We start from the raw sequence: 10,620 nt of genomic DNA, 5'->3' as shown, positions 1-10,620 counted from the left end.
TACTTTAATGGGCATGTCCTTCTTCAGATTGGGAAAGTTTTCCTGGATGATTTTGTTGAATATGTTTTCGGGAACTTTGAGCTGGGCTTACTAACCTTCATCTATGCCTATTATTCTTAGGTTTGGCCATTTCATGGTGTCCCACATTTCCTGGATGTTTTTTTTTCTGTGTCAGATGACTAGTTTTAATATGCATCACAACAACTTTATACTTTAAATTTAGTATATTGGCAACACAATGAATTATGGTCATTAATTATATAAATCATGCAGTAATTCACAAAATGGGGAAAGAAAATTACTCAACATTTTGATTCTCTTAAAAAAATTTGCAGTACTTTAGTAGTTTACAAACTTTTTAAATGACAATTTATTTATTTTTTTATTTAATTTATTATTTTACATGTTAATCCCACTTCCCTCTCCATCCCTCCATCCGTCGCCTCTGTCCCTCTGTCCCTCCATCCCTCTCTCCGTCCCTCTCTCCCTCCCTCCCTCACTTACTCACTTTTACCCTCTCTGCCCTCTCACATGCACCCTAACCACACTCCCCTCCAATCCCCCCATCCCAATTCCATATGTAGGGCAATGTAATCAAGTTGGGGTCGTGTAGATCTGACAGGTCAGTTTAAGTAGGGACTAAGGCTTCTCTCCTGTCTCTAGATTAAGGCAGTTATCCCTCCATGGGGGATGTGTTCGCAAGGTCATTTTGTGCACCAGGGATACATCCTGGTTTCACTGATTGAGGTCCCTTAGACTGCTCAGTCCTTCTGGCTGAGACCCATATTTAGGGGGGCCTGAGTCAGTCGATGCTGGATTCCCAGCAATAAGTCTGTGGGCCCATGAGGTCCTCCTTGTTCAAGTCAGCAGTCTCTATGTGTTTCTGCAGCCTGGTCTTTCCCTCTTCATCTGCATCTGGGTTCTAGTTCAATTCAGTGTTTAGGTATGGGTGTTTGCTTCATTTTCCAACAAGTATTAGATGAGGGCTCCATGGATAATTTAGTTGTTGATCACCATCTGAGAAGGGCATTTATGGTAGCCTTTCCACAGAAGCTCAAATTTTTAGTTGGCGGCAGTCTTGTAGGTCTCTAGACTTTTCTTTGGGTTCAATTTTATCTTCAAACCAATATTGGCTTCCTCTTTCATTCTCTCTCTCTCTCTCTCTCTCTCTCTCTCTCTCTCTCTCTCTCTCTTGCTCTTCTGTCTTCTATTCCTACTTGGACTTAATCTTCCTAGTTGCATGTGTTTTCCTTTCCTCCCCCTCTCTCCTGCATCTTGTAAGGATTATGGTTTTTCTGCCTGCAGTGGTCTTGTCCCGCTGCCGTGCCAGCCCCAATTAACACAAAGAGACTCTGCATTTGATATAATGCTGTTAGCCCATTACTTGTTTCTTATTGGCTAGCTCTGTCTTAATTATTAACCTATTTCTATGTATTTCCATGTGGTGTTATCTTACCGGGGAGAGGAGGCTGGCGGTTCTGCTCTCTACAGACTCTCCATCTTGACCCCTCCTTACTACTTCCTCTTTCCTCCTTATCTCCTAGTCCCTCCTATCTTCCTTTACTATTGGCCAACTGTACACTATTCATTAACCAGAATGAGAATCATATTTACAGAATGACATCTCCCATCATCTCCTCTTTTTTGTCTAAAATAACAAGAAGGATTTTAACATTAACATAGCAAAATATATCACACAATAGTTATTAAATAAGAATCACAGTTAACAATATTTAGTCCATTAACATTTAGTAAGATTTAAGAAAATATTCCATCATCTGTCCTATCTCTGTGTGTCCAAAGTCTAATTAGCTTATGTTTAATCCTAACTAAGGAAATCTGTAATTGTTACTATCTGTCTTAACCTCCATCAAAGACCACAGAAGGAGATTATATAAACTATAGAAAGGGTAGAGACCTCTTGCCTTGTCGGTCACTTGAAGTTTTTCTGTAATTTTCCATCTTCAGCCCATAGGCCATAGAGTGTCTGGCAGACCCTTCAGCAAAGCAGGAAACTTTAAACTGTCTTCTTGTATTGGCAGTTTGTTAGTCACTTTTCTCTGTGTCCTGGAGACTGTCTAGCAGACTCTTCTATGAAGTAGGAACTCTGTAGCAATGTCCACCTTGAATCAGCAGTCACTTTACTGTGGGTCCTCCATGTCCAGTTTATACAGCATAAAGTCCAATAGTCCAGACAAGAGCAATATCTTGTCCAAATGGCTAGTCTTGCCATATTGAAAGCAAACTCTCTTATGAGTTTCTTCAATGTCCATCTTCCTTTCTGACGCAAGTGCTTTTGCCAGGAGCAGTTATGTCTCACTGTTAAGAAAAACCCTAGACCATTTTAAATGCCATATTCTTTAGGTCTTTGAAAGGGTTGAAGAATGTCTATCTGTCTCAAATACATCTTGAAAAACCTAACTAATTTAACTTTAAGTTTTGACTATCATAAGTAACTGTCTATAATCTGTACTAAGTTATACATTATATTTAAATGAGCTATATAAACACAATGCCTAAATAAGAATAGAAATATACATATCACAACATTGATCTTAAATTGCATCAATAAATGAAAATCCCTTCCAACACAAAGTATTCATATCTTTACCCTAATCCTCTTTTTACCTTTAAAAAGATTGGTTGTGGTTATTAACCATTTATAAGCAAGCCCACTTAAATGAAAACAAACATTTATAAACAATATTTGGGAACCAGTGCATTGTCCTTTCCAAACTACTTCCTGCTGTAATGGGGATCGTAAGAAGATGCAGAAATCCTGGCTGTAGTCTGCAAGGCTGCCTTGTCCCAACTGTTTTTGAATGTTGGATCACCAGGATCTCTGTTTTAGGTGGTCTGGGTTGATGAAACCACATTAGTCTGGAAGGAATCCACAGCTTTTCATTTTTAGTGGAAACAAAAATAGAAATCCTTTCCTCCAGTAATTTGTCCTTAGACTTAAAATTTGGAGTCAAAACAATTTCAAAATATATAAATTGAATTAATCTAGCAGCATTTCTTTTATCAGTTGTTGTTATTTCCTCAGCAGTGAAATAATTTGAAGACAACAACTTCTCTCTCCATTCACTTCTCTTGGGGACTTGTCCCTTCCCACTTTTGTGAGGGACTTTATATGAATCTCTTAGAATACAACTTGTATCCTAGTTCCTCTGGTGGTGTGAATTATAGGTGCGTGATCCTATGCTCTACGTCTAACATATGAGTGAGTTCATACTATGTTCCTGTTTTTATGACTCGGTCACCTCATACAGGTTGGATTCTTCAAGTGTCATCCACTTGCCTGAGAATTTCAAGATACCATTATTTTTTTCCTGCAGAATAGTATTCCATTGTGTAGATGTGCCACATCTTCATTATCCACTCTTCAACTGAGGGGCATCTGGGTTGCTTCCAGGTTGTTGCTATTACAAATAGTGCTGCTATGAACATAGTTGAACAGATGTCTTTGTTGCATGGATGTGGATCATTTCGGTATATGCCTAAGAGGGGGATTGCCAGGTCCTATGGTGAACTGCCATACTGATCTCCCAAATGGCTGTATGAGTTTGCACTACCACCAGCAGTACAGGAGTGTTCCCCTTTCTCCACATCCTCTCCAGCATGAGTTGTCATTGGTGTTTCTAATTTTAGCCATTCTGGCAGGAGTAAGATGGTATCTCAAAGTTGTTTTGATTTGAAAGCTAAGGATATTGAACTCTTTCTTATGTGTCTTTCAGGCTTTTTGATTTCCTCTATTGAGAAATCTTTCTTCAGTTCTGCAACCCATTTTAATAGGGTTATTTGGTGTTTTGTTGACTAGTTTCTTGAATCATTTGTATATTTAGGAGATCAGCCCTTTGTGTGATATAGGATTGGTGAAAATCCTTTCCCAGTCTGGGCTTGCATTTGGTCTTGTCCACTGTGTCCTTTGCCTTAAAGAAGCTTCTAATTTTGAAGAGATTCCATTTATTAATTGTTTATCTCAGTGTCAGTGCTCCTGCAGTTATGTTCAGGAAGTGTTCTCCTATACCAATTTCATCAAGGGTACCACCTACATTCTCTAATAAGAGATTCATTGTGGCTGGATTGATGTTGAGGTCATAATCTATTTGGACTTGGTTTTCGTGCATGGTGACAAACATGGGTCTATCTGCAGTGTTCTACCCACCATCATCCAATTGTGCCAGCACCAATTGTTGAAGATACTGTCCTCACCCCATTGTATTCTTTTAGTTGTTTTGTTGAAAATCAGGTGTTCATAAGTGAGTTGGTTAATATCAAGGTATTCAATTTGATTCCATTGGTCTATCTGTCTATTTTTGTGCCAATTTCAGGCTGTTTTCAGAACTATAGCTCTGTAGTAGAGCTTAAAGTCAGGGATGGTGATGCCTCCTGAAGTTCTTTTATTGTACACGGTTGTTTTGGCTATTCTGGGTCTTTGTTTTTCCATATAAAGTTGATTATCATCCTTTCAAGGTCAGTGAAGAATTGTGGTGGGATTTTAATGGGGTTTGCATTGAATCTATAGATTGCTTTTTGGCAAGATTGCCATATTTACTATTTCTATCCTACCTATCCAAGAGCATGGGAGATCTTTCCATTTTCTGGTAACTTCTTTAATTTCTTTCTTTAAAGCCACAAAGTTCTTACTCTATAGGTCTTTACTTGTTTGGTATGAGTTACCCTAAGATACATTATGTTGTTTGTGGCTATTGTAAAGGGTGATGTTTCTCTGATTTCTTTCTCTGTCTCTTTGCAGTCTGAATAAAGTAGGGCTACTGATTTTCTTTTGAGTTTATCTTATATCCTGCTAGTTTGCTGAAGGTGTTTTTCAGCTGTAGGAGTTCCCTGGGTCGCCTATGTAAACTATCATATCATGTGTAAATAGAGACAGTTTTGTAAGGAATAAGGTTTTTCCTCCCACCGCAGGTCTTGTCCCCCTGCCCTGCTAGCCCCAGTTAATGCACAGAGACTCTGTATTTGATATAATGCTTTCGGCCAGGTACTTGTTTCTTATCTGCTTTCTCTGTCTTAAGTATTAACTCATTTCTGCTAATCTATGTATTTCCATGTGGTCTACTCTTACCCTTGGAGAGCCAGCTGGCATACAGCTCTCTCCAAACTGTCCATCTTGACTCCTCCTTACTACTTCCTATTTCCTCCTTGTCTCATATTATGTCCTCTCTTGCTTTCCTATTGGCCAATAGTAGTTTATTCATTATCCAGTATGAGAACCATATTTGCAGAATGACTTCTCCCTTCATCTCCTCTTATTGTCGAATTAAAAAGAAGGGTGTTAACCTTAACATAGCAAAATATATCACACAACAGTTATCAAATAAGAATCACAGTTAACAATATTTAGTTCATTAACATTTAGCAAGATTAAAAGAAACTATTCCATCATCTATCATATATTTGTGAGTCTAAAGTACTATATGTAACTTATCTTTAAGCTTAACTAAGAAAAACTATAACCATAACCATATAATTCAACTCCTTCAAAGACCACAGAAGGATAGTATATAAACTCTACAAATGACAGAGACAAATCACTGCCTGGTAAGTCACCTGAATTTTTTCTGTAACCTTCCATCTTTAGCTCATAGGCCATAGTGTATCTGGCAGATTCTTCACTAAAGTAGGAAACTTTAAACTGTTTTCTTCTATTGGCAGTTTGTCAGTCACTTTTCTCTGTGTCCTGCAGACTGTCTGGCAGACTCTTCCATGAAGCAGGAACTCTGTAGCAATGTCCATCTTGAATCAATAGTCACTTTTCTGTGGGTCCTGCATGTCCAGTTTATACAGCATAAAGTCCAATATTCCAGAGAAGAGCAGTATCTTGTCCAAATGGCTAGTCATGCCATATTGGAAGTAAACTTCATGATGCGTTTCTTAGATGTCCATCTTCCTTTCTGATGCAGGTCATTTTGCCAGGAGCATTTGTGCCTCATTGTCAAGAAAAACCCTAAACCATTTTAAATGCCATATTCTGCAGGTCTTTGAAAGGTTTGAAGAATGCCTATCCATCTCAAATACATCTCAGCATATCTAGAAAACCTAACTCATTTAACTCTAAGCTTTCACTATCATAGGTAATTATGTATAATCTGTACTAAATTATACATTACATTTCTAAATGAGCTATATAAACATAATAACTAAACAAGGGGAGAAATATACATATCACGAAGATCCTTGACCCCCAAATCCGGGCCCCTGCCAAAGAACAAGGTCTCAGCGGGAGAGTGCCAGTTTCCAGTGAGATCCCACTACCCTGCAAAACCTTCTCAAGTTCCAGCCCAGCCCTCATACTTTCCTGCAGGCTATTGGCCAGAGGTTAGTCTGGGCCCAATTGGGGCTGCCTGTCCCCTTCAACATCTTTTCCCCCCTCCCCCGCCTGAACTCCCTGGATTGGCCCCTGATCCTGCTGCTCCTGTCTCCGGTCCCCATTGAGAGCACCCTTGGAGCTCTGATACACCCCCACCCATCCCCACCTCCAGCCTACCCCCCCTACCCTGTGCCCTACCCCACCCTGCCGCTCTGGTTGAGCACTGGGACAGAGGGTGGAGCCAACAGTCCACCCTACATCGGAGACCTCTCAGAGCAACTCCGAATAAAGGAGACCTGACTATCCACACAGGACCACCTGTAATTTCCACTGGCTTGGTCTCTGACCACGCCGCCAGTCCTCTGCTGGAGTCCCGGGCCCCTCCCAGAGATCCGCCCATCTCTGCAGGTCCACCCGGAGTTCCTGCAGGCAAGATACTTGACCCCAAAATCCAGGCCCCTGCCAAAGAACAAGGTCTCAGCAAGAGAGTGCCAGTTTCCAGTGAGATCCCACTACCCTGCAAAACCTTCTCAAGTTCAAGCTCAGCCCTCGTCCTCCTCTGCCGGTTATTGGCCAGAGCTATTGGCCAGAGGACCACTGTGAGTACCTGGTGGCATCTTCTTCTGGATCCTCATCCTTGACCCCATCCCTGGATCCCTGTCTGCAGAGAAACCTCCTAGAGAGCTTGGACCACACAGAGCTACAGATATTGAATCTTTGATACACATAAGCCCAACAGGGAAAGACCATAGAGAGAGGGAAGAGACACCACCAACACCTACTGGAAGAAACTATGGGAAGAAGGCAATACAAGAGATCACCTAACAACAGAAAGACAAACATGACACCACCAGAATCTAGGAAATCTACACCAACTAGAATGGAACACAACAACAAAGCAGAGGAAGCAGAAGGGTACGACTTAAAAATCACCATCATAAAAATGATAAGAGGCCCTCAAAGAAGATATGAGAAAATCCCTTAAAGAAATGGAGGAAAAAACAAACAAAAAAGTGGAAGAAATGAACAAATTCCTTAAGGAAAGTACAGAAAGCCAAGAAAAAACAATTAAGCAGGTGAAGGAAACAGTTCAAGACTTGAAAACTGAAATTGAGAAAATAAAGGCAACACAAACGGAAGGAAGGCTGGAAATTGAAAAGCTGGGCAAAAAATCGGAAACCACGGACACAAGCATAACCAATAGAATTCAAGAGATGGAAGAGAGAATCTCAGGAGCAGAAGATAAACAAGAAGAAATAGATTCATCGACCAAAGAAAACCATAAATCCAACAAATCCTTAACACACAATATCCAGGAAATGTGGGACACCATGAAAAGGCCAAACCTAAGAATAATAGGCATAGAGGAAGGTGAGGAAGCCCAGCTCAAAGGTGCTGAAAACATATTCAACAAAATCATCAAGGAAAACTTTCCAAATCTGAAGAAGGACATGCCCATGGAAGTACAAGAAGCATACCAAACCCCAAATAGGCTGGACCAAAGAAAAAAAACTCCTCGACATATAATAATCAAAACACCTAGCATACAGAATAAAGAAAGAATATTAAGAGCAGTGAAGGAAAAAGGACAGGTAACATATAAAGGCAGACCTATCAAAATTACACCTGACTTCTCCATGGAAACCCTCAAGGCCAGAAGGTTCTGGAGAGACGTTCTAAAAGTATTAAGAGAACACGGATGCCAGCCTAGGCTATTATATCCAGCAAAACTCTCAGTCAATATAGATGGAGAGAACAAGATATTCAAAGACAAAACCAGATTTTCCCAATATGTATCTACAAATCCAGCCCTACAGAAAGTATTGGACGGAAAATTCCAACCCAAGGAAGGTAACTACGCCCACAAAAATGTAGGCAACAGATAATCCAACTACACCAGAAACCTAGGGTGAAGCAGAACAAATATATTCACAATACCACTGCCAACAACAAACCTAAATCAAACAAGCATCAACAATCAATGGTCCTTACATACCCTCAACATTAATGGTCTTAAATCACCTATAAAAAGACACAGGCTAACAGAATGGATACGAAGACAGAATCCATCCTTCTGCTGCATACAAGAAACACATCTTAGCTCCAAAGATAGACATTACCTCAGGGTAAAGGGTTGGGAAAAGATTTTCCAATCAAATGGAAATAAGAAGCAAGCAGGCATAGCTATCCTAATATCTAACAAGTTAGACTTCAAACCAAAACTAGTCAAAAGAGATGAAGACGGTCACTTCATATTCATCTCAGGAGAAATCCATAACCACAAAGTCTCAATTCTGAACATCTATGCCCCTAATACAAAGTCATCCACATTCATAAAAGAAACACTACTAAAACTCAAAGCTCATATAAAACCTCACACACTTATAGTGGGTGACTTCAATACACCACTCTTAACACTAGACAGGACCACAAATCAGAAACTCAACAAAGAAACAAAAGAATTAACAGAAGTTATGTCTCAACTGGGGCTAAAAGACATCTATAGAACATTCCATCCAAAGACAAAAGAATATACATTCTTCTCTGCTCCACATGGAACCTTCTCTAAAATCGACCACATACTAGGAGACATAACAAACCTCAACTGATACAAGAGAATAGTAATAGTTCCCTGTATCTTATCGGACCACCATGCTTTAAAATTGGAATTCAACAACAACACAAATAGCAGAAAACCTGCAAACTCATGGAAACATAACAATGTGCAATTGCACCATTCCTGGGTCAAAGAAGAAATAAAGAAAGAAATTAAAGACTTTCTAATATTCAATGAGAATGAGGATACAACATACCCGAACTTATGGGACACCTTGAAAGCAGTGCTACAAGGGAAGTTCATTGCACTAAGTGCCCATATGAGGAAAACAGAGGATAGTCACATAAAAGAATTAACAGCCCAACTGAAAACCTTACAAGAGAGAGAAGCGAATTCACCCCGCAGGTGTAGAAGCCAGGAAATAATGAACTTGAGGGCTGAAATCAACAAAATAGAAACCGGGAAAAAAATACAAAAAATCAATGCAACAAAGAGTTGGATTTTCAGAAAATCAACAAGATAGACAAACCTTTATCCAAATTAACGAAAAAGCAGAGAAAGAACATGCAAATTAACAAAATCAGAAACGAAATGGGGAACATAACAACAAACACAGAGGAAATCCAGACAATTTTCAGGTCATACTTTGAAAATCTGTATTCCACAAAAATTGAAAATTCAAAGGAAATGGACAAGTTTCTGGATAACTATCACTTACCAAAATTAAATCAAGAACAGACAAACAACTTAAATAGACCTATAACCCGCAATGAAATAGAAGCAGTCATCGAAAGCCTTCCAAGGAAAAAAAGTCCAGGGCCAGATGGATTCAGTGCAGAATTCTACCAGACATTCAAGGAAGAACTAATACCACTACTCCTCAAACTGTTCCACAAGATAGAAACAGAAGGTTTATTGCCAAACTCTTTTTATGAGGCCACAATAACTTTGGTACCCAAACCTCACAAAGACACAACTAAGAAAGAAACTACAGACCAATATCCCTGATGAACATCGACGCAAAAATATTCAATAAAATACTGGCAAACCGAATTCAAAAATACATCAGAGAAATCATCCACCATGATCAAGTAGGCTTCATTCCTCGATTGCAGGGATGGTTTAACATACGAAAATCTATCAACGTGATCCACCATATAAACAAACTGAAAAAGAAAAACCATATGATTATCTCCCTAGATGCTGAAAAAGCCTTCGACAAAATTCAAGACCCTTTCATGATAAAGGTATTAGTGAGGTCAGGGATAACAGGAACATACCTAATCATAATAAGAGCAATATACAGCAAACCTACTGTCAACATCAAACTGAATGGAGTGGAACTTAAGCCAATTCCTCTAAAATCAGGAACAAGACAAGGCTGTCCTCTCTCTCCATATCTCTTCAATATCGTACTAGAAGTTCTAGCTAATGCTATAAGACAACAAAAGGAGATCAAGGGCATCCAAATTGGAAAGGAAGAAGTCAAACTGTCTCTATTTGCAGATGATATGATAGTTTACATAAGCGACCCAATAAACTCTACCAGGGAACTCCTACAGCTGATTAACACCTTCAGCAAACTAGCAGGATACAAGATAAACTCAAAAAAAAATCAGTAGCCCTATTTTTTTTCAGACGAAAAGAGGCAGAGAAAGAAATCAGAGAAACATCACCCTTTACAATAGCCACAAGCAACATAAAGTATCTTTGTGTAACACTTACCAAACAA

The sequence above is a fragment of the Phodopus roborovskii genome, unplaced genomic scaffold, assembly GCF_943737965.1.
Source record: "Phodopus roborovskii unplaced genomic scaffold, PHOROB, whole genome shotgun sequence".
Classification (NCBI taxonomy): Eukaryota; Metazoa; Chordata; class Mammalia; order Rodentia; family Cricetidae; genus Phodopus; species Phodopus roborovskii.
Note: the sequence above shows the minus strand (reverse complement) of the source record.